Genomic DNA, 26,919 nt, shown 5'->3' with positions numbered 1-26,919 from the left:
TTTTTTTTTGGTCATTTTATTTTGGAGTATTTGGGGTTTTTCTTATGGACTGAGCTCTTTATATATTGTTGGTAGTAATTCTTTGTAATAGAGTTGCAAAATCTTTTTTCCAGTTTTCTTTTGCCTTAGATCATAAACTTTTTATGAGAAATTTGCGTTCTTAGATATAAAATGTATTAGAAAACTGCCATCATAAAAATATTGCAGAACTGGCACAGGAACACACAAAAAAATCAATGGATACAACTCAGAAACAAATTCAAGCTTATATTATGAGTTCGATAGATGATGGTACCTGAAATCAATGGAGAAAATGGTATGTGGACAACTAGCTGTTACAAAAATTATAAATTAGATTTCTTCCTCACTCCAAAATCAAAATAAATTCCAAGTGGATTAGAAGATAAGTGTAAAAACTTCTTTTAAAAATTAGAAAAAATTTAATCTTCTTGTGGTAGGCAGTAGCCAAAATAAATTAATAAAAGTGCGTTTTACCTACTTAAAACCAAACAAAATTCACCAAGAAAACATTTTGTAATAAATACCTAAAAGGAAGTGTGCGAGTTAATCGCATGGAGGTAAAGAAAGGCTTGGAAGGGCATTCCAGGCAGAGGGAACACGTTTGAGTAAAGGTCTGGAGTCTGATAGACAGCAGCGTGCCTACACTAGAGACAGGGTGAGAAATCGAACTCAGGGCGCTCACAACGGATCAGGGGCTGAGTCCATGTCCGCCCCACTAGCCATCGTAATTATGTAAAATAGCACTTTTCCCATATATGGTACTTAATATCTGTTCTGGTAGGATGACAAGGGACAGGGTAAGCAGCTCGCGGGGCGGGGTGTCAGAATCCCGGACTTTCCCAGTGGGCTCCCGCCTGGCCTGGGCCCCGCCCAGGCAATGCACCAAAATCCCGGCCTTGAGCTCGCTGCTAGCTTCCTCCTCCTGATTGGACTCTTTTGTGTGTCAATCCTCTTTCTGGAACCTGGGCGTCCGTTGGACCCGCCCTAGGAGGCGGGGCTCCCGCCTAGGAAGCGCAAGGGGAAGGTGGAGAGGGTGGAGGTGGGGGCGAATCCCCACTCCTCTGGGCTCTGAGGCCCCGCCCACCCCTTCGCACAGGTCAAGATGTCTGTCCATCGAGCCCGGGAGCGGGCTGGAGTGGGTGAGACAACTCGGGGGCGGGGTCGTCCCTCTAGGCTCCGCCCCGGAGCCGGCGCCGGGCGAGGAATGGGCGGGTGGCTGAGAGGGCGGGGCGGGAAGGCGGCGAGGAGCCGAGCTGGGTGCGGTGAGGCGCGCAGATCACCGCGGTTCCTGGGCAGGGCACGGAAGGCTGAGCCAGGCTGACCTGCTGCAGCTCCCGCCTCGCGCGCTCGCCCCACCCCGCCGTCGCCAGAGCGCTCGAGAAAGCCCTCTCGGGAGAAGCAGCGCCTGTTCCCCGGGGCAGATCCAGGTTCAGGTGAGCGAGCCCCACCGGCCGGTCCCGCCCCGGGCAGGCGGGCGGGGGCGGCGGCGACGGGTCGCGCGGCGTCTGGGGAGAGCGGGCCGACATGTGGTTCTCGGTCCCCGCGCGGCCGGAGACCCGCGCGGCCCGGCGCGAACGCCACGGGGCGTACAGGAACACCGCATCCTTCCCTTAGGGACACCCGGACCCCTGCGCGGACGCTCGGGGAAGGCGCCTCTGGAAGCGAGGCCTCGGGGAGCAGAGGAAGGCTTTGGGGTTAGCGCTCCCCGGAAACCCTCCGTCCCCCCCAATCCCCACCCTCCTCACTCCCCCGGCGGGGCACCCGGGAGCCTCAACCTCCCCCTGCTGCCGGGGCACGCGCTCCGCCCTCGCCTCGCCCAGTGCCCAAGTTGGGCAAACTTTTTAACCTCTTCCGGGGAGCCCCAAATGAGCGAGGGTAGGGTGGGGGGCTCGGGGCTGCGGCTTCTTGGGAAGTTTTCAGGCCTTTTCGAAACGGAGGTAACGGGCAGGCGGGGACCGTTTGGCAGCTGTCAGGGCGTCCTTCTGAGTCAGAATCGGACAATCCTGCCGCAGACATTGCATTCGATTCAGTTTCCGCCCTCCGCTCCCGACTTCCTCATTCGCCTTGCTGCGAGTGGCGGGGCGGACAAGGGGACCGAGAGAGGTGCGAGTGGGTGCGTGAGGAAGGGGTACCCCTTGGGCACAGGGCCGGGAGGCAGGAAAGAATCCCCCGCTCTCCCACAGCCCCTCGACCTTTGACTTGTGCTACCCCGGAGAGGAAGGCCCGGAATGCCCGCAGCCATATGCGCGGTCTAGGCGCGCACCTGATTCCACCGCACCTGGGGGCCGCCCCATGGGGGCGGGGGCGGGGGCGGGGAGAGCTGGATCCTGCTCCTTTAGGTCTAGGCTATTGCATCGTTCCTGTTTGGGCCAGATCTGGAGTTTTTGACACCCCCCCCCCACTTCCCTGTGCAGGGGTTCTCACATCACCCCGTCTTTGGGGCCACTCCCAGGGCAGGACTGCATCCCCCTTCCATCCATTCCTCCAGAGAGAGCCCCACCGTTTCAGATAGAAACGGAGTGCTCTCCTGGACGGGTTTGCCGGCGTCTTGAGGTGGCAGCAGAGTGAGTGCCAGGGCCGCCGTCTGTGTCGGCCCCACCCTGCCGGTGTTGGGAGAAAGGTTCCTGGGAAGTCTCAGGTCCTGGAGACAGGCGGCTTCCTCCGCTGGCGGGTTGAGAGGCCCAGCCATTTCTCGGTTCGCTGCACCCTTTTCTGGGTTTAACAGGATTTCAAAGTAACTGTTGAGTAACTGGAAGGGGCCTTAGCTCCTTTCTGCAACACCGTGGCGGTTTCTGACTCCACTGTCTGAGGCCGACCTGGTAACTCACCTGGTGATTTATGCCCTTTTTGGTAAAGAGGGAGGCTGCTTTAAGGCCATTTTAGACAATCACGCTATTAATATGATTAATATTAGTTTATATACAAGGCTGTTAGGGGTTGGGGGGAAGGGTACGCAGATGTGTAATTGAGCAAATATTTGACTGGCTTTTCTGTGGCAGGGACTCTGCCAGGTGGTGGTGGGGTGTGAGGTTGAGTAAGACCTGGCCTCTGCCCTCGCGCGCTTAGGGGAGAGCTGAGACAAATCTGTAGATGACTCTAAAGTGAGGTGAAGATGACAGAGACCCCAGAAAGGTACTGTGAGTCATGGGGATTGGGAGAAAGGAGACGTCCCATCCTGCCGGGACTGGAGGCCTCTGCACTTGGGGAGTTTACATTCCTCAAGGGGAAATAGTGTCCCAATGACTGAAATACAAAGGCAGCCTGTGACGCCTGTCCCAAGCATGCTATAGACAAAGGACCCGAGGAATTCCTGAGAGGGGCCACTTTTGTCTGGAGCCGGATGAAGGTTTGGCATACTGAGGGTGAGCACTGGGTGTCAGAAAGTGAGGACTGCTTAGTGGGTAATTGAGGGGTAATTAAAAGCAGCAAGAGATTGCTCAGTGTAATTTGAGAGCCTCTATGCCCCCCAGATGGTTGCGGGATGACACCAAAGAGCTCTACTCTTCACATTCAGCAAGTCCTGGCAGTGCCTCTGGGCAGATCCAGGTGCCTGGACTGGGAGGCCTTGCTCAGGAAGGGCCAGCTGAGAGATGCCTTCTGTGGGGCTGCTTGTCTGGAGGGCACATGAGGGGAGAGCAAAGAGAGTCATGGCCCTGGCTTTCTGTTTTTTATTTTTAAACTTTTTAACCTAAGGGGTTGGAGATGGGACAATTTCCTTCTTGCAGGATGAAGGTTGCATGTTAATCACAGCCTGCCTTTTGCCTGTTCTTGCTCCAGAAAAAACAAAACAAGGATCTGTTAGCTTTTTAAAAGGAGAAAAGCACATTCAAAAAATGCAGCATTGTTGTGTAGCCTGGTAGGGTATTGCTAGAAACCAAGCTAGCTGTGCTTTCTTCACTTCCTCTTGTAGCTAATCCTTCAGCAAAGTACTTAAGACAGCCTTCACCAGCTTGACATCTTTATTTCAAAAGGAGAGGAGGGGTTGGCTGTTGTTTTCCTCAGAGGCGGGTCCTACCCTTTTCTTGGAGGGGGAGAAAGAAACCTAAAGCAAGGGGTGGGGGTGGCGAAAAAAAGCCAAGTCTTAACAGCTTCCTCCCGAGCATCATGTTCGAGAAATATTTAGAATAACAAAATCTGTGTGTCGTCTTAATTAAACAAATGTCCTAATTTGCTGAGTATAAAACAGCATCTCTGCCCGCAGGGGCAGGAAGTACATTTTCTCTTTGTGCAGCCCCAGAGAGTCACTGCCTCTCGGCCTTAACCCTTGGTGCGCTGAGCCCCTGGGCTCAAGTCCGCTGGTGACAACAGAATGGAGCCCTCACTGTCCCCTGGGAAGTGTTGCTCTTGTGACATACAGAATCCCATTCTTAGAGCTGGGGAGAGTGGGGTCCTGAGCTTTGGGACAAGACAGTTCCAGTCCTGACCCTGCCACTTACTAGCCTTATGACCTTAGGCAAGTCACACAACCTTCCCTGAGCCTCATATGTCCTCATCTGTAATATGGGAATCTTGACACCTACCATCGAGATCAGATGTGAGAACTAAAATAACTAAGGTATGTAAAGGACCTGATAATAGAGTGGCTATGTAAAATTTTAAGAAAATATATAAATGTTCGGTCTGAACTCGCTGGGTTGTCAGGGGAGGAAACAGGCCAGTAGGAGTACATGGTTTTCCTGGCTCCTAGCTCAGTGCTCTTTCTACTTCTAAAAAGGTTTGCTTGTGCTTGTGCATGTGTGTATGCAGTGCTTGTGGACTCTGAAGCACAAGTGGTAAAAACACGGTTCTGGGGCCCATCTGCCGATGCTTTTGGGTGCACTTGGTGATCAGCTTGTAGCTGAGCAGCCTCGGTCTGGGGCCCAGTCCTGGGCAGAAGGTGTGCAACTAACTGCGGTTTTAGTTCTAAAACATGGTTTCCCATGATCTACGACATAGCCATGGGGTGGTATGGAAAGAGCACTGGACTTGAGTGCCTGGAGACCTGGCTTCCAGCTCTGGCTGGGGGAACATTTGATTTTGGTACAAAGCGCCATTATCGTCTACAAAGACATCACACGAGTTTATGTGCCCATGAATTATGCATGAGAGGGCTGGGGAACTGAAAAATCAGTAATTTTAATTTCTCCAAGATGCCCCAGTTTCTTATCGATGGGAGTACAAGTTGTAGCAACTCTCTTTTTTAAAGATAGTTTGACAGTATCTGTCAAAGCATAGTCCTTCTGTCTGAATTCTAGGAATGCACCCCACAGATAAACTCAGATGTGCAAAAGAAAACATCTCAGGCCATAGTTCGCAGCATTGTCATAGGCAAGGACAGTAAGCAAGCTCACTATCCATCAAATGGGTCAAATAAATCATGGCACCCCCGTACAGTGGCAACCCTCGCAGCCCTTAAAAAAACGAGGCCGATCTATATGTGCTCATAGGGCATGCTTTTCAAAGTATGTTGTAAGTGGAAAAAACTAGATGTAAAGTAGTATATATGGTGCTCCCTTTGTGTGAGACGTACTGTGTCACCCTGGCTCTGCTGTGCATGGGAAGATACCGAGACGCTGATAATAGTGATGGCCTCTAGAAAGGGCCCAGGAAGCAGGAGTGGGGCATGAACATTACCTTTTACTAAATGCCTTTTTATGTGTACTGCCCTTAAGTAGTCAAACACTTATAATTTTCTTATTTTTGTTATCTATAAAAATAAGAGGGTTGGCTGTCCTGTATCGTAGGTCTCAACTTTAAAATGCGTTGCTCTAGATTCCAGGTTTCATATTGAGTGCCTACTATGTGCAAGGAAGGAGGAAGGTTTTAAAAATGGACTGAATTGTTCTTGTGGTCGGAACATTTTGGGGTACTGTTTTCTTCTCCATGATGTCATATTATCACTAGAGGAACCCCTTAAACAACTCTACTCCCTTGGGTTCTGGAAAATGGTGCATGATTGCTTTTTCTTTGCTGTATGAGAAACGGAAAGCCACAGTATGTGTCTGGAAAGTATTTCAGGATGACCTTTTGCCAGGTTTCCCACAGTTTCTCTGGTTCTAAATCACCTACGGTCCTTTCTTGGGGAGTCCACCCTGACCAAAAGTCTATACCAGGCCTTTATTCTTGTGGGTCCTCTAAACTTTGGGGTCATTGCAAACACTAGTATGCCCCTCCCCACTCTGTCCCAGTTATCCCTCAGACATCTGGCCTGTGGTTCTTAAGCATTAATAACAGTAGAAAAGCCCAAGCTCTTGAGAAACTGTGATCAAGGGTGTTTTGAATTGGAGGGCCCCCGTTTCCTTCTCAAGGAAGACAGTCTTAGTTTTACGTGGTGTGGATACTGGAGAAGCTGCCAGCTCTGCCGAGTTGGCTCTCTTCTGTGGCAAAGGCAGCAAGAGACCCCTTCAGGGTCTTGGGCAGGCCCGTGTCCCTGCCAGGCAGCCTCTGGGCCTCCTGAGGAATGGCATGAGTCACCCATGAGTATACAGAATGAGCCTGGGTCTAAAATGGGCCTGCCACCACACGGGTTTGAAGGCTGGATGCTGGCCTATATATCTCCATTTCTCCCCCTCCCCCATGTGTTGATGGTACCAAATATTTGGGAAGCAGAAAAGGGGAGCTGCCCTCTTGTGTCTGATGCATGTATCTTTAAAAAGTAACTGAGGCAGGCTTCTGTTGGAATTTCTCAGGCCCCCATGCTGCTGGCTAGTTTCTCAAACCTGAGGTGATTCAGCACCCGGCATGCGACACAGCACACCGGGCCTGGGCAGGTGGGCCCAGAAAAGGCTCTTGGCTGGCCTTTGGCTGAGGGCAAAGCCCAGCCTGCCCCTCCATCGCTCACGGTGCCACCTTCTGTAGCTCTCCTCTTCTGTAGCCCAGTTGGCTACTCCACCAGGAACCTTCCCGCCGAGGCTGGAGCAGCCTTACAGAGCCTTCCGGAAGTTGCTACTGAAGGGTGTGGCTTCCTGCCTGGGCAGGTCGGGCTTTGGCCTGTGGGGAAGCTGAAGGTGGAGCTGATCCTCCCCCACCCTCCAGTCATTGCCTTGGTGCCTCGCTGAGGTCCTTGGGTCCTTAGGGCCCTACAGCAGGGGCCTTGGGGCAGGTCCCTCCCTCGCTTCCATGGACATTTCACATTTGGGGAACTTGTGTCTTAGGTTTCTTTTCCTTTTAACTTGAATTCTAAACGATGCCCCGCTTAAATGAAAAATCAACAAAGCAGTAAAATTCTCCCGGACCGAGTTTACTGAGAGAGTGTCTGAGCTGGAAGGGCTCTTAGGGGCAGTGTCACTTTTGTCCCCCAGTTGCAGGAGTGGTTTGCCCGGGCGCAAACCACCGAGTTGGTAGAAGGAAGCTTTGGCCCCGGTTTCGCTCAAACCCCAGTTGCCTTTCTCTCAAAATCCCGCGGCCTCATTTAAAAGTGTTTTTGAATGGTTATCATCCCTTTTATGTGCTGGTTAGCCCAGCAGTACATACTCAGCTCCTTTAATCTTTCCTCAAGTGTCTATTCTTCTACATCCTTAATCTTTTTTTGTGGGGAAGGGGGGAGCACTAGAGTTAAGAAATGGGCTTGGAGGTGTTTGAGGTTTCTCTGAACTTCTTTCAGTTGGACAGGGCAATTTAGGCTGAAAGTTCCCACAGCTCAAAAATCAATATTTCTCATGGGGTAGAGCCAGGCGACAGGCTGGACTATTCAGAGAGTCACACTGGCTTTCCACTGTCCTACAGCTAGTCTTGATTTCTAGTAATTTTAAGTCATTTGATGTCTTAGATGATTGGTTTGTTGTATTTTCAGTATGAAACACACAGTAGAGGGAACAAAACAGGGGCTTTGGGATCAGGCAGAGCTGGCCAGACCTTCTTCGCCTTTTTTCTGCTGCTACACTGGAACCTTAGTTCCCTCGTCCGCCCGTGGAGATGCGTGCTTTTTAAGGCTTGTCGTAATTCACATATAAATATACGTAAAGTGGTCCAGTTCTTTTTTTTCCCCTCTTCTTCTTTTTTCATGTTATCACTAACATCATCAGGTGGTAGAAAATACAAGTTCAGGTTTTAAAGATTTTAAGTTCGTCCAACAAGCCTGCTCATTGATAACAAGGTGTGGTGTCTAAGATGCCTGAGGAACCTGCCAGAAGATTTCCTGGGCTTGGATGCTGAGGTGTTCAAGGCCTGCAACCTTTGCATCCTTCATACCACACGATACAATTCAAGCTGTTACGTTTGACCCGGTTTTAAGGGTTATAAAAAAGGCTGTTACAAAGCAGTAGAGGCACCTTTATTTAGAGTTGTCTGTTCAAAAGCCACTGTGTTTCCTGTGTTTTGCATTAAGTCACTGGGCTAGAGAAGGCAGCTTCCTGTCTGATAAACATAAAGACAAGGTGTTTGGAACAGTTTAGTTTACTTAATCTAACTGGTTCGGGAGGGAGAGACGATTTTAGAATCCACTGGACCGTGAGGACCTGGAGGTCACAGGTGGGGTCTTTTTTCCTCTCTTGATCCCAGGTCACTGCCTGGTGCCTGGCACAGAGTCAGCCCAAGTCGTCCTTGTTGCACGAGTGGCATTCAGGTCTCATCAGTACCTTTGTCTGTAAGCCTGGGGACATGGAGGCCCAGGCAGCCGAAGCTTTAGAGTGCCATTTAGTTAGTGATCTCTCTATTTTACAAAACACGGATGGATGTAAGGTACTTGTCTGGAAATCTCTGGGGTGAGAAAGGTGGTGGCAGAGAGCCATTTTAAAGTCGTCATTTATTTTTAAATATTTAAGAGCCATCTATTGGGCATAAGGGTATTGATGCCAAATTTCTTTGCCAAGTCAATAGCAGAAATGCCTTGGGCTCCTACTGTGTGACCTGCACTGTGCAGGGGCTTGCTGGGGCTTCAGTGGGGATAGAGGGCAAAGGGCCCCCCGACCTTGTGCTCAGGAGTCTTAACCTCTAATAGAGAGTTGGGAGATTGGGAGAGAGAGAGACTTGCCAAACATGAGGCATGCTTGTGCTACCCTGAATGTCTGGGGATTTCTGAGCATCTCGAGTGAGCTTCCTGGAAGCTAGACTTGCCTGGAAGAAGGAGGGAAGATGGGAAAGGTGAGCAAGGAAGGAAGGAAGAGCCTCTAGTGGAAGGGCACTGGCCTGGGAATCAGGATGTCTGGGTCGAAGTCCTTCCAGCTCTGCTAATAATAGTAATACTAATAATAATAATAGTTAAATTTTATTGAGCATTCGCTAAGTACCAGGTTCTGTGCTAGTGCTTATACATGAATTATCTCATTTCTCATGAGGTAGAGAACTATTCCTATCTTATAGATAAGGAGACTGAGCAGGGATTCAAACTCAGGCACTCTGGCTCCAGACCCCTGTGTGACCTTGTAGATGCCCTTCACTCCTGGGCTTGATAGTGAGGGACAGGACTGGTCCTGGGGGCTCCTCTCTCACCAGTGGCTGTGAATTAATGAAAGGAGCAGAGCTTTGGGCCGTGGCAAAATGGGGCCTTCTGTAGTGTAGTTGGCTACTCGGAGCGAGGTTGCCAGTTCAATAGCGTTGCCTTGGCTACGGACTTCACCTTTAACCTTAACTGGCCATTTTTCAAATGTGTGTGGTTGGTCCTAAGGGAGGGCAAGTGAAAAGACCATGGCCAGGCAGCGTAAATCCCGGCTGCTATGCCTGCCTGCTAGTGGCTGGGCCTTGGCTGGTCTTCACTGGGGAGCCAACCAGCCAGAGAGCCCACTGCCATCTTGACCAGTGGATTCTTCTTGACCTCAGCCCACTCACATCCAACAAACTTGCATTTCTTTCTTTCTTCTTCATTCATTCATCTGTCCATCATCAATCAGTAATTATTCCTCAGAGCTTACTTTATATGCTAGGTACTGGACTGGGTACCGGGAACATGGAGGTGAAGGAAGCAGGGGCCCTTGTTCCTAGGAGGTAATGGTGTCCCACCAGCTACAGAGTGCTGGGGGCCCAGGAGGCTCTCAGAAGGCTTCCTGGAGGAGGCAGCATCTAAACTGATTGCAAGGTAGGGACGTGGCACAGCACGTCCAGGTAGCTGGGCTGGGACCTTGTTCAGTTGCTCAGACTCCGGCGGTGCTTTGTTCAGGGGTGATTCAGGTCGCCAAGGCTCTCTGAGTCACCGGGGCTGGTAAAAGATTTCCTCTCCTTATGAGCTCTGGACCCAGCCTTTCTCTCTTACATAGCCCAAATGGCTCATTAAGGCCTCCTTCCCTGTGCCATTTCCTGGGAAATGTGGGAGTGCAGGGTTCCACTCCCAGGTCCTTAACCCCTGAGTAGCTGCTGGGAATTCTGCCTGTGCCCTCTGGGTATGTGGTCAGATTGCTGTTCTCAGCTAAAGAACTTGGGGTGAGATTTTTCACGGAGTGTTGAGAGAGAAATTACTAGAATCAGTTCTTTTTTTAAAGTAGAAAAAGGGGGGCATTGTTTATAGCACAAACGATATAATAACAAAGCTGGCAAGGAGCAAATTTGTCCCTCCACGGTTCGGATCTTTCTGGGCTTCCTGTCCATGTGCATTTATATTGTACAAAACTAAGCAGAAGAGGTACTGCTGTGTGTTCTGACTTACTCTTTCAGTGCTATAATGTAAAGTTTCTTACGTTACAACAGTCTCCACAATTATTATTTTAACGACTATGTTATGGTACATGGAGAAGAACCATTATTTACGTTGCCTGAAGGTTTCATGGGTATTATTGACTCTTTTGGACATTCATTCATTCAGCACATAAATCCTGAGCATCTGTTCTAGGGCAGAAAATGCTAGGTGGTTAGGATGTAACTGAATGAGACATCACAGGCTCTGCTCTCAAGGGGCTCACGGTCGAGATACAGGGAAAAACCACTTCACTCTGGTGTTGTGGGTCATGATAGAGGCGAGCCCAAGAGAAAGTGGCAGCTCGGATGCTCAATTTGAGTTGATGGAAAACAGGTAAAGCCACTTAGTCATTTGTGGTGAGAAAGCTTAGGAATGTGGACCTGGGATATCTTTCTGGGCTCACTCGAGGAAGATCTTCTACCACCTGCCCCTCCTTCATGAGCGCTGGGCCAGAAAACACCCTGGGAGGAGTTGGTGGGGTTGGGGGGCGCGGGACAGAGGTTCCTAGGGACCTTGTCAGCAGGGAGGCTTGGGAATAGCCCCCTGGCACCACTGAGAGACTGGGTAGGAGGCAGCTGAGGGTGGGGGCAGTGGGTGGGTGAGGTGGGCTGTCTCTGAAATGTCCAAATGCCACTGGCGGCTGCTTGGGCTCTGCTGCGGCTCCTGCCTCCTGGATTGTAGCAACAAGTTGCAACAGTTTAGTTTTGTTGTAAAGAGGAAGTTTCAGAATCCTAGTGGTTGCTTCTGAGCAGGCAGACAGACCTTTACCACAGTCAGGGTTATTTGGGGGTGGGCTGGGCCGGGCCCGAGGGGAGAAGGTGGGTGGTCAGGGGTCCAGAAACTGGAATGCAATGTCTTTGCTTTAGTGTCTCCTTTCATTCCAGATAAATGGCTTCTTTGCCAGTGTCCTCTTTCCAGCCCCCACTGTCCCTGTCCCTCCAGCTCCAGCTCCTGGCTCAAGGGAGCCAGACCTGAATTCTGCTGTTTTCCTAGAGCAGGAGAGAAAGTCGCTTGTTCTGAAAGGAGCCAAAGGCCTGTTACGCACCCCACGCACGCAGGGAATGGGGGGCCTGGGGTGGGCCCCATACCTGGTCACCGGGACACTTCCGCGGTCTTGTCAACCTGAGTCCCCTGTGCAGCCTGCAGTGGGGATTTGGCCCCTTACCAGGCCGCTGGGGTTTGAGGTTTGACTAGGAGAGCTCTGTCACGGTCCTCAGTGGTCCCCCCCATTCAGTATACACTGAGAAAACCCAAAACAAACCCTACGCCTTAAGCTAATCTTATTTCTTACCTATCGACTTAAAATTAGTAGTAAGACTAAAACGTAAGCTGGAGCTTTCAGTGCTTGATACATTATAATGTCCTCTGGTAGCTGAGGAGAGGTGCTTTATGTGTCTCTTATTTATCTCCTGTCACCTTGTTTATACTACTGTTTGGTGGTGATTATAGGCTAGAGAGTATCTTTGAGTTTATACTGTTTTTAATAATTTACCAGCTATAACATTGGAGGAGGGGGGAGTTGGGTATAAGGAACAGAATTAGATAAAGCAGAAGGAAGCAGCGGGGAGTGGGAAGAGAGTGGGTGACTCGAGAAGCAGCAGCTGGGTTTAAATCCCATTTTTGCTCAGTTTATTTGTTCATTAAATGTGTATCAAATGCTGGGGATACGTGATTGAGTAGAACAACCAAAGTCTGCAGTTTGCATTCCAGCGGGGAGAACCAGACAGCAGTCAGATAGGCAAGCTCACCAGCGCAGGTCAGGATGGTGGTAGTTGCCGAGGAGAACGACGGATGAGTGAGGGCGTTGTACAGAGGACCACAGACTGGGCGGCTGAAACATCAGTGACTCATTTTCTCACAGTCTGGAGACTAGAAGTCCAAGATCAAGGTGCCGGTGGGTTGTTTTTTCTGAGGCCTCATTTCTCTTTGGCTTGCAGATGGCTATTGCTGCCTCTTTGCATGGTCTTCCCTTTGTGCAAGGGCATCTGTGCTGTCACCCCCACTCCCCACTCTGCGTGTCCAGATTTCCTCCTCTTATAAGGACAGTAGTTGGACTGAATTAGGGCCCACCCTGATGGTCTCGTTTTAACTTAATGCAAAACCCTATCTCCAAATGCAGTTGCATTCCGAAGTCCTGGGGGTTAAGGCATCGACATATGAATTTGGGTGGGGGATGGGGGATACAATTCAGCCCACAATAGGGAAGAGGGGAGCGTGTGTGTGTGTGTGTGTGTGTGTGTGTCTGTGTCTGTGTCCTCGTCCTCTCTAATCTAGAGAGAGTCCATTGATTTCTCCAGGCGTGAAGGGCGCACCCTCTATGTCTTTGCTCTACTTTACCAGTTTATTCAACTGCTTTGAGCCCCAGTTTCCTCATCTGTAAAATATGGTTAATAAAATCCATCTCTTGGTGGAGCTAAAGTATCTAAGGCACTAAGCCTTCCATGAACTCAGTGCGTCGCGGACCCCCAGTAATTGTCGGTTCTCATACCTTTTCCTTCTGTCCCTCTCATCCCCTCTGCTCCCCGAGCGCCACTTCTGATCCAGGAGCATTCGTAACTGTTCCCAGCTCTGGGTGGCTGTGCCTTCTTCACAGGGGTGATGGCACTGCCACCAGTTCTTAGGGACCATCCTTTCCTGGGGGCGGCTTCTCCCCTCGGAGGAGCTGGGAGCACCGTTTTGACGCCAGCAAGGAGTAACATTGGGAGGACACTGGTTCAGGACCACAAACGTGAAATACCAGCTGCCGGCCGGAGCGCGGGACGGCTGCCAGAGGACGCTTCCCCCGCTGTGTCAACGCTCTTCTCGCCGGTGACGTCTTACACTTCCCCGCGCCGGTCTCGCCTCCCCTGTTAGAGGTGTTGCCGCTGGGACTCTGGCACCATGCCTCGCCCGTGGTGGGCACTTCCTGTATGCTGGAGAAATGGGTGACTATGTTCATACCCGAGTGCGGGTGAGATAGACCCTGCTCCAGCATCAGCACCGTCACTTAGCTCGGTGTGACGGGGCGGAAGGCTGTGTGTGTTTGGGTTCCGAGGCTGAAGCACCATGGCGCAGTACTGATGTGGGTAGGCAGGGGGCTCTGGAGTCGGACTCTGCCCTAATCCCGATTCTCCCACTTGCCAGCTCTTTGACCTTGGCTGAGTTCATACATCCTTTCTGTGCCTGTTTTCCTTATCTGTGGAATGAGGAAAATGAGAACTACCATGGAGAGTTTTGTTGCTCCATAAAGTTTAGCTTTATTGTTTATAAGTTTTACTTGTACATAATTTGTCCATCATAGTGCCGGGCTATTTGTTATAAACATAGTTGTTTTTATCTATTTTTTTTTTTTTAAACTTAGATTAATCCATTTTTTAATCACTATGAAGTTTGGAGGCCCACTCAGGTTATTGCAATGACAGTTTCTCAGTCCCATGAGGGTGATGGTATTAATGTTCCCATTTCATAGCTGGGAAAATTGAGGCTCAGAAAACTGAAGTGCCGAGCCCCAGGGAACAAACGAGAGATCTCAGATCCTCTCCCCGCTCTTCTGATTTTCAGGCGAGTTGTTTTCCATACCTGTCTTCTCATCCCACTTAACCAGCCCATCATATGGATACTGTTGGTGAAGTTGGGGACTTGTGGACTTTCATGCCTTTGTACACGACCTGAAAGCGGTGACATTGAGGCCCCGTGCTTTGCTGGCTTATGGAGCCAGGTGTAAAATACGGCCCTCTCTGTTCCATCGGAGACAGGTCACTGGACAGAGGTGGGGGTGGGTGGCCAGGTGTGTGAGATCCGTCAGCCTGATTCTTGCAAGGGTCTTCAGCTTTTCTCCCTCCACTTTCTAATGCCGCCTCCTCCTAGCCCACCAGCATGCTTTTCTAAGCCTGCCTTCTGCGCAGAGCCGGGCCTGCCACCCACCGGCTGTATCTTGTGTTTGCCAGGATGAGGAGGAGGTGGCTGTGTTGGCCAAGTGCTTGTGAAAAATGCCTCATTATGGGATTAATTACTTGCCACTGAGCACTGTGGCATTCATATCAGCATTGTGACTTACCTCCGATCATCTCTACTTCCTCCAAACCTACCTGGAGTTCTGACTTTCTGGCCAGCACTTTAAACCTCATGTCACAGAGGAAGGACTAGAATAGTGGCCTCCAAGGCCGAGACTGAAGCTCTGGTAGTATCTCTCCCTGCCACTTACTAGCCGGCTGCCCTGGAGCCTTGGTGTCCTCAAAGTGAGGACACTCTGGGGACACTGAGCAGCGGGTACTTCTGGGTTGTAAAGCCCTGTGTGTGTATCACACACCTCGGGCAGACCAGCATATTAAAGAGAGGCTGAAAAAGGATGGCCTTTTTCTGTAAAATCAGTCCCTGCTTTAATTAGCCTTAGGTGGAAATAGTGGAGTCCCTTTCCCCACCCGCTTCTGGCTTTCAGACAAGAATCTGAAGAATGTGATACTCCTCTGTGGACCTGAGCAAAGATCAGGGGCTTGGGCAGGATTCAAAGCTCTTCCGGGCCTTTACTAGGCCGCCTTTGTGCTGCTAGACCTAGGACATTCCAAATTGGTTGTGCTCCCTGACAACTACAGGCACATTAAATTCCTGGCTCTTCGGTGATGTCCAGAGGGGACAGCTGGGAGGGGTGAGGGAGACAAACACTACATCCCCCCGACCCTTATCTTAGAGAAATCAGGTTAAAAAGCGTTTGTGAGGGAAACACGGTTGCAGAGGGGCTTCGGATCAGCAAGGAAGACTGCTTCTGGTGCTCTGGTTCCGGGGGACCCGAGGCTCCTTCCATTTCCTGATGGATGGCTGACTGCTGTTTACCCGTCCTCTTCTCTAGACGCCTTGCGTATGCTGCTTCCCTGCATATGCTCTGAGGCTGTGGGCCACGTAAGTAAGTACATAGGCGCAAAGACTCTGGAGCTGTAGTGAGACCTCTAGGGTGCCACGCCAACAGCCACTACCTGTATGCCTTGGAGCAAGTCACTTAAACATTCTGGGCTTCAGTTTCCTTATCTGCAAAAACAGGATACTAACAGAACCTGCCTCCCAGGGTTGTGGTGCGTGGGAGGGAGCTGTCAGGTGAAAAGCACCTGAACTAAGCGTCAGTGGTAATTATTTGCCAGCACAGTCCTGTGCCATGAGCTTTGCAATTCTCATTTTACAGATGAAGAAAGAAATGTTCAGAACATTTAAATAACGTACCAGAGTCCCTCAGCCAGTGAGTGGACACCCCAGAGCTCACATCCAGGTCGTATCACATTCTGCCTGGATCTCGCATCCTCTGGGGTGTGTGTGCACGTGCATGTGTCTTGTGTACACATCTGTGTGTATGCATATGTCCACGTGTGTGCACGTATCTGTGGGGGAGGGGGTGGGTCATGCGCCCAGGGTTGGATGGTATGGCCAAAATATGGCAGCTCCCTAGGGTAGGGGCCGCTGCTTCTTCCTTCTCTCACGTGCAGCTTCAGCCTTGGCCACTTTGGAACCAGCCTGTGGTTCTGGCAAAGGAGTGATTCTTGGCAGGTGGTAAAATAAGCAATGGCCACGTTCCTGGTGAAGGACGTGTGAGGTCATCCCCGTGGCCAGGCTTCCTGCTCAAGGACAGCAGGGTCGGCAGGCCTGTTAGACCAGGGTGCTACCAGCCTGCTCTGGGAAACTGCAATTTAACTTATCTATAAAGTATGAAATAAGTGGGTTTTATTTTCACTTCATAGCCTGTCTCGGGGTTACTCTCCCCAGGATGCTGCTTGTCCATCCTGGCTTCCCCGGAGAGTTTGCTGTGCCCTGGCTACAGCCTGTGTGCCCAGGGCTGGCACTGGGAAAGCAGGCCATGGAAACGCAGGGAGGAGAGCTGGTCTGCTGTTCGGTTTTGGATTTCGTGTTCCTGCAGCCCAGGGGAATTGGCCTCCTGCCCCCACCAGCTCCAGCCCTCTGCTTCCCACGCAAACTCACTGTTGGGTCGTCCCGACTGCTTTGCTCCCTCAGACCTCTTTTGTGTGATCCTGCTTAACCCTCTGGAGGGTGATGAAGGAAGAGAATTCTTCGTCTTTGTTCACGTTGCCTTGGTGGAGAGGAGGCCACTCCAGTGCCCCTTTGCCTTTGAGCTTGTAACCAGAGGCTCCTAAAAACTCCATGGACTGGACTTGAGGGTCTCTGTGAGTTCCCTAAGATGATATGCAAAAGGTTCCCAGCCTTCAAAGGGGTCTTTGACTGACGCTGAAAGTGTTAAGAACCACTGATCTAGAGAGATGGGAACTTTGGGTTTCCTGTTTATAAAGCGAGTATATGAGAACAGATAGGCAATCAGATTGCAGGCTATTATGGGACTGGCAAGAGAGTCTGTTCATAACAGCGTTATCTGCCCCAGGCAGATAAATATGAAGAGCACTTTGCCCAGTCTCATCTCTGAGATAGTGGCCTTCCTCTCCCACCTGATCTTTCTCAGATCTTAATACCTTTAACGTCACATCACTTCTGGGTGTCTCTTCAGCATGGGGCTGGGGCTGGCACTTTGGTGATGTTTTGACTGGGAAATTTGATCTGTTGTTATTCTGGGTACTGTGGAAACTGGGGTCTTTCTGTCCTAGAGATCTTCCGCCTGGACTCCAGGTGTTCAAGGGGTTTCCTCAGCCCCCATATTTGGGCAGATTGCTTCACCCTACCCCCTAGTTCGAGAGTCTTTTTCAAGGGGGAGGGTGGGGAGCAGGGAACAGGGAGAGGACGTAGGATACCTGCCATGGCTTCATTGAGGTGGTCGGGATTAAATGATGGGAGCAGTGGGAAAGGAACATGTCCCCCGTCGAGCTTCCCTTTGGCTTTGCTCTTGAACTTCTGCTTGGCCTAACTTGCTGTGTGATCTCGGTGGAGTTGCTGGCCCAGTCAGAGCTTCATCTACCTAGTGAAGGTTGAGTCCAATTGGTGTTTTTGAGTCTGTCAGTTGAGACTCATGGGTGGGTTGTGAAGTTATTTTAGTGGGTGGCAACCAGCATCTTTAGAAATGAAATAAAATAGACTCACATGGAAAATCGATCAGAGTGCATAGCATGTATATGTCATTTCATCAATTTCAGTTCCGCTTGACATGTTTGTGCACGTTTGTGATTAAAAGTTTTAAAGTTAATTATTTTTTTCCTGTGGCTTTAGATAAAAAAAATGTTGCACTCCCAGGATGAGATGTCGGGGTGGGGGTGGGGGGCTCTTTCAGCCCAACTATATGGTTCCCGCCTGCAGATCTGAGCTGAGCTGGGTCTCCTCAGCCCCTAGAGCTGAGCCTATAAATGGAGCCCCTTGCAAATCAAAGTCTTTAAAGTTCTTTACAAAATTCTGGGAAATGAGCTACATTCCTGGGGCGGAATAAATCATGTTGAGTTAGGCTAGGCAGGATGTGACTTCAAACCCCCTGAAGTGGGCTGTGTGAGGGCAGTGCTGTGACTGACTCATTATGAGCTCAGTGGCGACACAGACTTCTTGAGAGAAGAGGCAAAGATTGTGGGGGAGGGGGGCTAGCAGGCTCTGGGCGCCACCAAGCACCACTCTTCCGTTAGCTCATTTTGATCCTCACAATAGTTCTGAGTTGAACAGTGCTCTGACTACATTGCAGAAATGGGGCTGGCTCTTGTGTAGTCCTCACAGCTGTCCGGAGGGGGACGGGGCGAGGCTGGTAGCACCTCCATCTTACAAATGGAGAAACGGAGGCCTCGGGGCCAAGTCAACCTGGCAAAGTTTGTTCTGTTAGTTAAGTGATGGGTCTGGAATTCCACAGCCAGTCTTACTGCCTCGTGAGTCATGTTCTTTCTGAGCTGCCGTCTGTAAAGATTGCGAATAAGTTTTCATTTGGTTTCTCTCTTTGAATAAGTTATCATTTGGGAGATTTCTCTCTTTGCAGTGATGAAGCTTATTAGCGAGTGAATTAAATGACCTCTTGATAAATTCAGGAAGATTGTTTTTCATCCCTGGCCACTTGCATATCTCTTAGAAACAAAATGAAAATTAGCGAAGGTCACATTTAGCTGGAAGGGTGCGAAGAAGGAGGACAATGATATAGTCCTGGATGGCCACAGAGGAGCCTTGGCGCATTCCAGGCCTTTGCTGCCTTGCCCGCTAAAGGGGGACATGAACCACACGAGCTATGCGTATTTGGAAAATACGATGCGGGATTATTGGGTTTAACATTAAGCACTGAAGAATGGGTGGCAGAGTGTGTTGGATTCCACCCCTGGAGTTTGGGCCCTTTGGGAGACTGGAACCTGCCCCATTGCTTCAGGTCATCAGGAATTACTTGGCATCTCCATGTCAGTAACGGGGACCAAGCAGTGACTGGGACCCAATGTAGCCTTTGAGCACTCAGCCCAGCGGGACTAGGGTCGAGGTAGCTATTGATGTAAGTGGCTACACTATTCTGTATTTTTTTTGGTTTGCTTGCTTGTTTTTTTTTTTTTTCTTTTTATTGTATTATTTAAACAGAACTTGGAGAATAGCAAGCTATTGAAGACCTGGGTTCTGGGCTGAGTAGTTCTCAAAAATTGTCTTTGGTTCCTGATGTCACATTGAGTTTTTCAGTCGTCGTGATGTGGATGTAGGAAGCCAGCACTTTCGCAGTGAGACAGCGGCCATATAATTAAATCTTTGCAGTGTGGTTGTTTTTCTGTGTTGGGTTTCAGCAAACTGCTCGCATCCTTGAAAAGAGGAAAACTATGCTCTCAGCAGAACCACATGGAAGGAATAGGTTTGCTGCAGAACCTGAAGGCTTCGAGTTGCCCTTCGTGTGGTGGGGAAGCTCTAGCTAGCTCCAGAGATGCTGTCTGCTGGGAGGGCAGGCTCCGTGTGTTCAGGGAACATTCCTGACGGGCAGACAGCCAAACAGTTGTCAGCCTTGTCAAACCTGGAGAAGAATCTGAGGGCAGAATCTATGCCCTGCTGTTTGGGAGGGGACATCGCCCCCTGAAACGACTTGTTTCTCTTTGCAGTTCCTCCTGGGCAGCTGAGTGAAAGTTCATTATCAGATAGGTGAGTCACAGGTGTGACCTCAGTACACAAATACTGAACCACTTAGAAACAGAGTCAGGGTCCAGTCAGTGCAGGTGACTTACCTGTAGAGCAACAGGTCCAGCAGGCAGCTGCCTGGCTTCCCCAGTGAGTCAAGGTTGCTTAACCTGTTGCTGATGTGCTTGCCCCCCTCTCCCTTGACGTTAGACATGAGGGGGTGAGGAGGGGTTACCTTTGGAAAGGTGATGATCTCTTGGACACTCAAGTTCCCAGATGACTCAATGGTGAGCTGTAAACCCAAGCATTTGGGGTAGTTCACTTCTCTTCAGCAAGCATTGATCGAAGACCCTCTCTACGTAGTACCCTGGGCTTAGTCGACACCTGCCTAAGGAGTGGGGACAGTCCCTGCCTTCAAAGAGTTCTAGGGCAAAGATGAGATGGCAGAGAAGCAATGGCTCTGGTATAAGGCAGATTGTCTTTTAGGCAGGATAGATAACTAATATGCCAGGGTGTCAGGACAGGCTATTGGGGCCGTCCTGCAGCAAAGATGATCCTCTGGGAGCTGTGGCTAGAGTGGAGGGTATCTGGCAGGGGACAGAGGGGCGGGCGGTGCTGGAAAGACAGTTGGGAGGCATTGGTGGAAGGAGTTGGTTACCTTCTGAAGATCCTGGAGATCTCTCTAGGTGGGAAGGGCTCTCATTCTGAATGGGGCCATCTTCAATTCTAACTGCTTTCTGCCCTAATTAGTTGATTGATTCACTCGTTAAGAAATAATTTCCGTGCCCAAAGCCATGTATCTGTAGCCCTGAGGACGAGAGTGGTATCTTAGTGGAGGAGACTCAGTCGGGCATTTTGGTCTGTGTGACACATGATGCATGAGATCTATGGCGGATGAGTTCCTGAGATGCTGGGACACTTCTCACTTAGGAGGAAATGACCTGCAGTGGGACAGTGACTCCTAGGATTCTCCCTGAGCCAGGCCATTTGGGGTAGTAGATCAGAGGGTGAAATCTGTGCCTCATTCGTCCCTCTCCTGTGGCATTTAATCACTCCCCCTAGCAGCCTCATGGAACTCTTTCCTCCTCTCTCAGATTAGAAGCTCTTCCTGGCTAGTCTTTGGTACTTTCCCACTGCTGACCTCGTCCCCTTAAATCGAGGTCAGGGAGGGTGATCTTTTTAAAATACAAATCCGATGATGTCACCCTCCCCACCTCCCACCTCCCACCTCCTGTGGTGGCCTCCCCTTGTCCCTCGGATAAAGCCCACATTCCTCCACATGGCCGATAAGATCCTGGATAAGCTGCAGTGCTTACCCTCTCCAGCTGCGCCGCCCCCCCCCCCCCGCCCCACCCCGTTCCTCACAGCAAGGGGAGTCTATGGAAAGTTCTGGTGTCGTTTTTGATGGTCTGTGTTCGTAGGGTGCGGGGCAAAGTCAGAATGACCGCAGGCCTCGCCTTTTGCAGTCAGGCAAATGGGAGCATTTCTGTGTTCCCGAGGGCCGTCTCAGGAGTCCTGAGGAGCCCCTCCAGTGGCCTCTGAGGAGATGGTCTCTGAGGAGATGGCAGAGCAGAGCGGGTGGCTTCTGGCTTCTGGCCCTCTGGTGCTAAATTCTTCTCAGGCCTGTCTCTGATCTGGTTCCTTATCTGCTATGCATCAGCTTAGGCTGGGGTTGGCCTACCGCTAAGGGAAACAAGCCCCAGCTTCTTCTGTAAGCAAACAGCATTCCTGAGGTCAGGAGGGAGGGGGCCCTCCATGTCCTCCTAGCCCTCAACAGCCTCTGGCCTCTGGGCAGCTGGGAGGACCTTCCCTGCTTCATAGCCCAGGGAGAATGCGCACCTTAGGGTGGAGGGCTGCTGTAAGGTTGGCCCTGGGTACAGAGCGGCTGACTCCTCCCTGTAGACAACTGTTCTCATAGCCCTGGTGTTTACATAGGGAGGCTCCTGGGTGTCCATTACATTGTTCGAGCCTGCTAGCAGCATCTGAGTGCTGAGCAGATGACGCCTGCAGGGGTCGCACAGCTGGTCAGTGCCAAGCCAGACCCAAATCCAGCTCTTCCACTGGCCTCATGCACGTCCCACCAGGCCTGCATTTCTCAGGTCAGCATCGAGAAATACTTTCCTGCAGAATATTCTTGGGTGCTACGCCTGACGGGACAAAGTGAAGTGGGTTTCCTTACTGCAGGCTTCTCAGAACCTTTTGTGTACATCGTGAGCCTGTGGGATGGCCATGAGGTGGCAGCATGTCCAGCCTTGGTTGGCCGCGAAGCCCTCCTCCCTGATACAATCAGTCGCTCTGTTTTGGAGTCGTCATCCTGTGCCATGTTGTTCTCTGTGGACTCACGTCACCTGGAGAAAGAATCACCAAACTTCTGGAAGCTTTTCCTAGTCCTCCGGTGTCATCCTAGGAGGGATTAGGACTCATTAGGTCAGGAGGACAAGAGGGAGGAGTTGGGAGTTCCTATTAAGCTAAGTGTTGGATTCTTCTCTGGGAACTTGAGTTATAAACACTTCAATGGTAGGCATTTTTTTCTCATTGCAGCGCTAGGAGATTGAGGCATTAACAGCTTGAAAATCACAGGAATTCTGAACAGGAGATTCAGACCCAGGTGTCTGACTCCAGTTCACGCCCATGCCAGTCCATCACAGGGCATTACACACATTTATCTTGGGATGCGAAGAATCAGTGCCCCACATGGCAGTGGTTTTTCCAAGTTCCGTCCCTTTTTTCTGAGTTGGTACCAAAGATTGGTGCTTGTAGCACTTGCTCGGTGTTTGCAGACTGAGGGCTTCAGGAGAGGCGGGAAGGGCCGCCTGAGGCCTTAACAAGGGCAGAGGCCCCGCCACCCCACGCCAGCTACGGGCCTTCTGGTGTGTCTGGTGGTAGATGGTAAGTGCCTCCACCTTGGTTAGTAAGGGGACGTTAGAAGGTTCCAGAAAACTGAAATGGTTTACTCAACCTTATGAAAAGCTTCTTAGGGACCAATAAATTATCTTTACTCCTATTTCTGTTTGTGAAAGCCCCAATGTTCTTTTTTTCTCCTTGTTTTGGAGATATAAAAGGCTTTCTTTTTTTGTTATTTAGTTACTTATTTTTATTAAAATTATCAGGCGACGACATTGGTAAATATAATCAAGTAGGTTTCACGTGTACAATTCAAAAATACGCCAGACTCGCTGGCCCTCTTTGCACAGCTCAAGGGGATTTTCCAGCATCTTAGAAACTCTCCCTGTTACTTACTCCTCCTTCCTCATCTCAGCCTCGTTTCTCATGCATTCATTCAGGAAACTTGAACTGAGCTCTGCTGTGGGTCAGGTCTTTTGCTAGACATTTGAAATCAAGATGAACGAGACCCCGTCCGTCCCCGTCAGATAAAACCGCAAATGATGACAGTGGAGCTGTTTGATTATGGCAGCGGAGACAGTGCGGAGCAGAGGGGAGGGAAGTCTTTCTGCAGCAATCAGGAGGGCTTTACAGAGGAGAGAGCGTTTGAGCGGAGATTTCAGAGAGGGTTCTTTATGCAGAGGACACACCGGCTTCTTCCAAGGCCTGGAGGCCTGAGCATAGAGGGATTCGAACCGGAATCGATTGAAGAGCAGAGAAGAAGGGCAGAGGGGGTGGAGGGGGATGGGAGCATTGGAGGAGCTTAATGGGCAGGGTCACAAAGGACCCACTCACCATGCAAAGACAGTTAGATGTCACTCTGGAGAAGGCATAGAGTAGAGCCATGGAACGTTTTTGAACTGGCGGTAATATCAATAAAATAGGAAATGGCATGAGTGGAAATGGAGCTACCAAGTCATCCTGGAGGCAGCTGGGGGGTATGGGTTGGAAGGGGCGGAAGCCTCAGGAAGAGCAGGAAGAAGGCAGCTGTGCAGCCTAGAAAGTGGGGGACACTGGCAGGACTGGAGGCGACACCGGTGACGGGGGTGGCAGAGTGCTTGTAATTGACCAGGGAGACGTTTATGGTGACTGGCTTGGGTGACCAGATGGACAGACCCAGAAGAGAGTGTAGGGTGGGGGTTGGGAGGGTGGGAGGAGTTCAAGCGTGATGGCGTTGTGGGTCCTCTGGGGGGAGGGACGTCTGGTCTGTGTTCAGGGCCTTGGGGAGAGTTCTGGGCAGGAAACACTCATCTGGGTATCATCCCTGGGGCTAATCCTTATTTGCCAAAATTATTCAATAATAGCATTTGGTGGCATTCCGAGGATGCTGGGTGAGCCAGCACAGCATGGGAGCGAGCCCCCCCGCCGGGGGCTGTTGCCTGTCTGTCTCCCATTAATCACCTGGACCCCTTGATGCTGGTTAACTTTGCTTATGAATCACTGGCTGAGCTGCTGTGTTGGAGGCTCCGAAGGAGATTCATGCCCCCTCTAGAGAGGCACATCTGCTTCCTTTGCTTGATCATTTTTGAAAAATTGGGCATTTAGGAATCTTTAAAGTACAGTCCAGTAGTAGGTTCTGGGCAGATCCCTTAAAATACAGTGTATTACAAGGGATAGTCCCTCCTTGGTGACAGTGCCACCCATGATGGTCATTTCTAGGCCCTGGGAGTTATTTTGCTCTGAGGATTTCTCTGTTTTGTAGAGATTTGGCTTGTGCTCTTTAAAGTCGGGAGAGTATTTGCTAAGCAGAGGTCTGGCTTCTGTACAACATTTGCTCATACTAACCTTTTAAATCAGTGGTTCTTATCTGGGGGTGACTTGTCCCCCCCCCATCCCTTTGGCAATGTCTGAGACATTTTTGTTGTTAAAATGGGGGATGGGGTGTTACTGTTGTCTAATGAGTACAGACCAGAGGTGCTGCTCAGTACTCTACGATGCGCAGGACAGTCCTCCAAAGCAAAGACTAATTTATCCAAAATGTTCATAGTGTTGAGGTCAAGAAACCCCCCTGCCTTAACCGATCATGTCATTTTATGGTTCACGAAAAACTGCACCCTCTTCTCCCATAGCCTAGAATACTTTTCTACCATCTGTTCCCCTCTCCCATCAATATTCTACCCATCCTCCAGGATCTGGCTTAAATGTCATCTCCTCCATGAAATTTTCCCTTGAGCTTCCAAGTCTTGCACTGAATTACCGCCTTCTCTATGTTCCCACCACAAGTTGCTTGTTCCCGTCTTCTGTAGCCTTATGTTACGGCTGGTGGTTTACATCTTCCCCTCTGCACTGAATGTTCCACAAAGACAAGTGTCCCATCTCATTGTTACATACATGTGGAATTAAACAGCCTTGCGAGGTAGGCAAGTCACACAAATATCTGCATTTACAGTTGAGCCAGAGAGGTGGCATGTGCCCAAGATCACAAGCAAGTACTTACTCTTAATCCATATGGCAGATCTATTGGGCACCCACCATGCTTGATGTCGGATTCAACAGTGAACAGGACAGAAAGCCAAGAAGCTTGCTTTCTGTCCTCTTTACGCTCTGTAATAAAGTCCCACATTGGCCCTTTTAGTACTGTGTCATCCCAGTACATTATAAACTCTTCGGGTCCTTCATACTTTTGTCATTATATTTTTTTGAACATAGATCCTCAGTATGATTGGTTTGATTGAATACGTAAATCTAATGCGTTTGAAAGTTTATTATTTCAGCAGCTGCTTTTATAGAACCTTCCTTAATGGAACTTGGGCACCTTGATAGTTTCATTTAACGCAAACGCAGTGACTGTAAGGAGAAAGAGAAGGGACTCGTTCATCGGTGCTCTCTGGGATGGGGTTTGGGATGAAACAACAATCAGAGAGACCTGCTTGCATACACCAGCGATGAAGCTGGAACACGGCTCCAGTGTCTGGGTTGAGCTGCCTGGGTCTTTGAACTGGAACTTTGGCTCAGAGAACTTAAACGGCTTGGCCATGGTCACAGTCCTCACCCTCTTACCTTTAGCTCCAGTGATTTAAGGTGAAAACGTAGAGTCCATTGTACAAACCAGCACAAAGAGATAAGGGGTTTGCAGCTTTGAGTTGCCAAATTAATGTCCGTTTCACTGGTTTGCTTCCCTTGATCTTAGCCAAAAGACCACTCTCTGGTTTGCCTAAGTAGGGTGTTCTCAGTTCTTTGTCTCCCCGCGGCCCCAGATCACTCATGGGAAAGACAGTTTACATGGAAACTGAGCAGGGTGTTGGAGCCGGATGGGTCTGAATTTGAACCTGGGTTTTGTGACCTGTCTGAGCCGCATTTTCCTCACCTATAAAATGAACATGATGATATGTACCTTATGACATGATCGTGAGGCTTGAGTGAGAAAATAAAGAGCTTATTAGCAGGCCCTCAGTACGTGGTAGCTTTAAGATGAGTTGGGCTGACTTGGTAGCTCCAAGCCTAGAACTTGGCCCATGGAAGGCTTTACATAATATAATCCTGGTCGTCTAGGAATGGAATCGCTCAGTCTTTGGACCAGTGATTTGTCCTAGTGTCTTTAAGGGGCTAGCAGTTTCTTTTCCAGACAGACACATAAGCAAGTAAAGAGAACCAGAGCAAGGGAGGGAGGGGCTTCTTTGGAAAAACAGGAAGGAATAAAAAGGTCCAAATGGATGTTTAGGAGGAAGGGGAGAAGGCAAATAATCAAGGAATTACAATTTGGGTTGAAAGCAGAGGTTTTTGGTTAACCTATTTACTTTCAGTTTCATCATTTCCTGAGAGTCCTAATTTAGCCTCTGGATGTGTCCTCTCGATTATGGCCTAAAAAGGCAACTACTTGGGTTTCGTGGAGTTGGACTGGCACCCGCAGGAAGCCAAGTGGGAAGGGCCAGCCTCAGCCCGATCTGGGCGTGAGAGCTGCCTTCTTTCCCCTTAACTCCTTGCTGGCCAGCTGAGTCCCAGGGCTTCCTGATGGTCCCTGATCTGAGCCACCGAGCTCTTCCCTGCCAACAGTTTTCTTAGTGTCGGTGTGGTTGCTGCCATGTGGACACCCTGCTCAAGTGGCTGTGCACAGCCATCACCCCTTTTGGAAAACATTTTGATAACACATCTCAGGACCATAAAAATGTCCGAATGTTTTTTTTTTTCCTCCAGTAACTTCACTTCTGGGAATTTATCTCAAAGTGGTCCACGAGATGAGAGGAAAAAACCTAGTAAGTAGTGTTTTTTGGGGGTGAGAAGTCACTTTGGAATACTATGCGGCCATTAAAAGTGGCTAACGACCAGGCCCTGGAGTTAGGAGTCCTGGGTTTGGGTTTTTGCTCCCCAAGCTGTGTGACTGAATGGAGTTGTTTCCCTCCCAGAACCTCTGCATCATCACCTGTAAAATGAAGTGTTTGGATAAAAATGATCAATAAGCAAACTGTGGCCCTACAGGAAAATAGTCGTAAGAAGTAAGGAAAATACAAAATGTGAAATTC

General features: G+C 50.0%; 1 protein-coding gene across 2 annotated transcripts in view; it reads left to right on the top strand.

Moving 5' to 3' along the window:
* The first annotated feature begins 1,192 nt into the window (after positions 1-1,192).
* MYH9 (myosin heavy chain 9) overlaps positions 1,193-26,919 on the top strand; it is a 90,710-nt gene continuing 64,983 nt past the window's right edge. Inside the window, exon 1 of one of the 2 annotated variants that reach the window (XM_011387308.1) lies at positions 1,193-1,454. The gene's annotated coding sequence lies outside the window, so the exon portion shown is untranslated. The remainder of the gene's footprint in view (positions 1,455-26,919) is intronic. The other variant, XM_023527404.1, reaches the window with a different exon arrangement.

Source organism: Pteropus vampyrus, unplaced genomic scaffold (genome assembly GCF_000151845.1).
Source record: "Pteropus vampyrus isolate Shadow unplaced genomic scaffold, Pvam_2.0 Scaffold16, whole genome shotgun sequence".
NCBI classification, from domain to species: domain Eukaryota; kingdom Metazoa; phylum Chordata; class Mammalia; order Chiroptera; family Pteropodidae; genus Pteropus; species Pteropus vampyrus.
The sequence above is the reverse complement of the archived record's forward strand: the minus strand, read 5'-3'. Positions and strand labels throughout refer to the sequence as shown.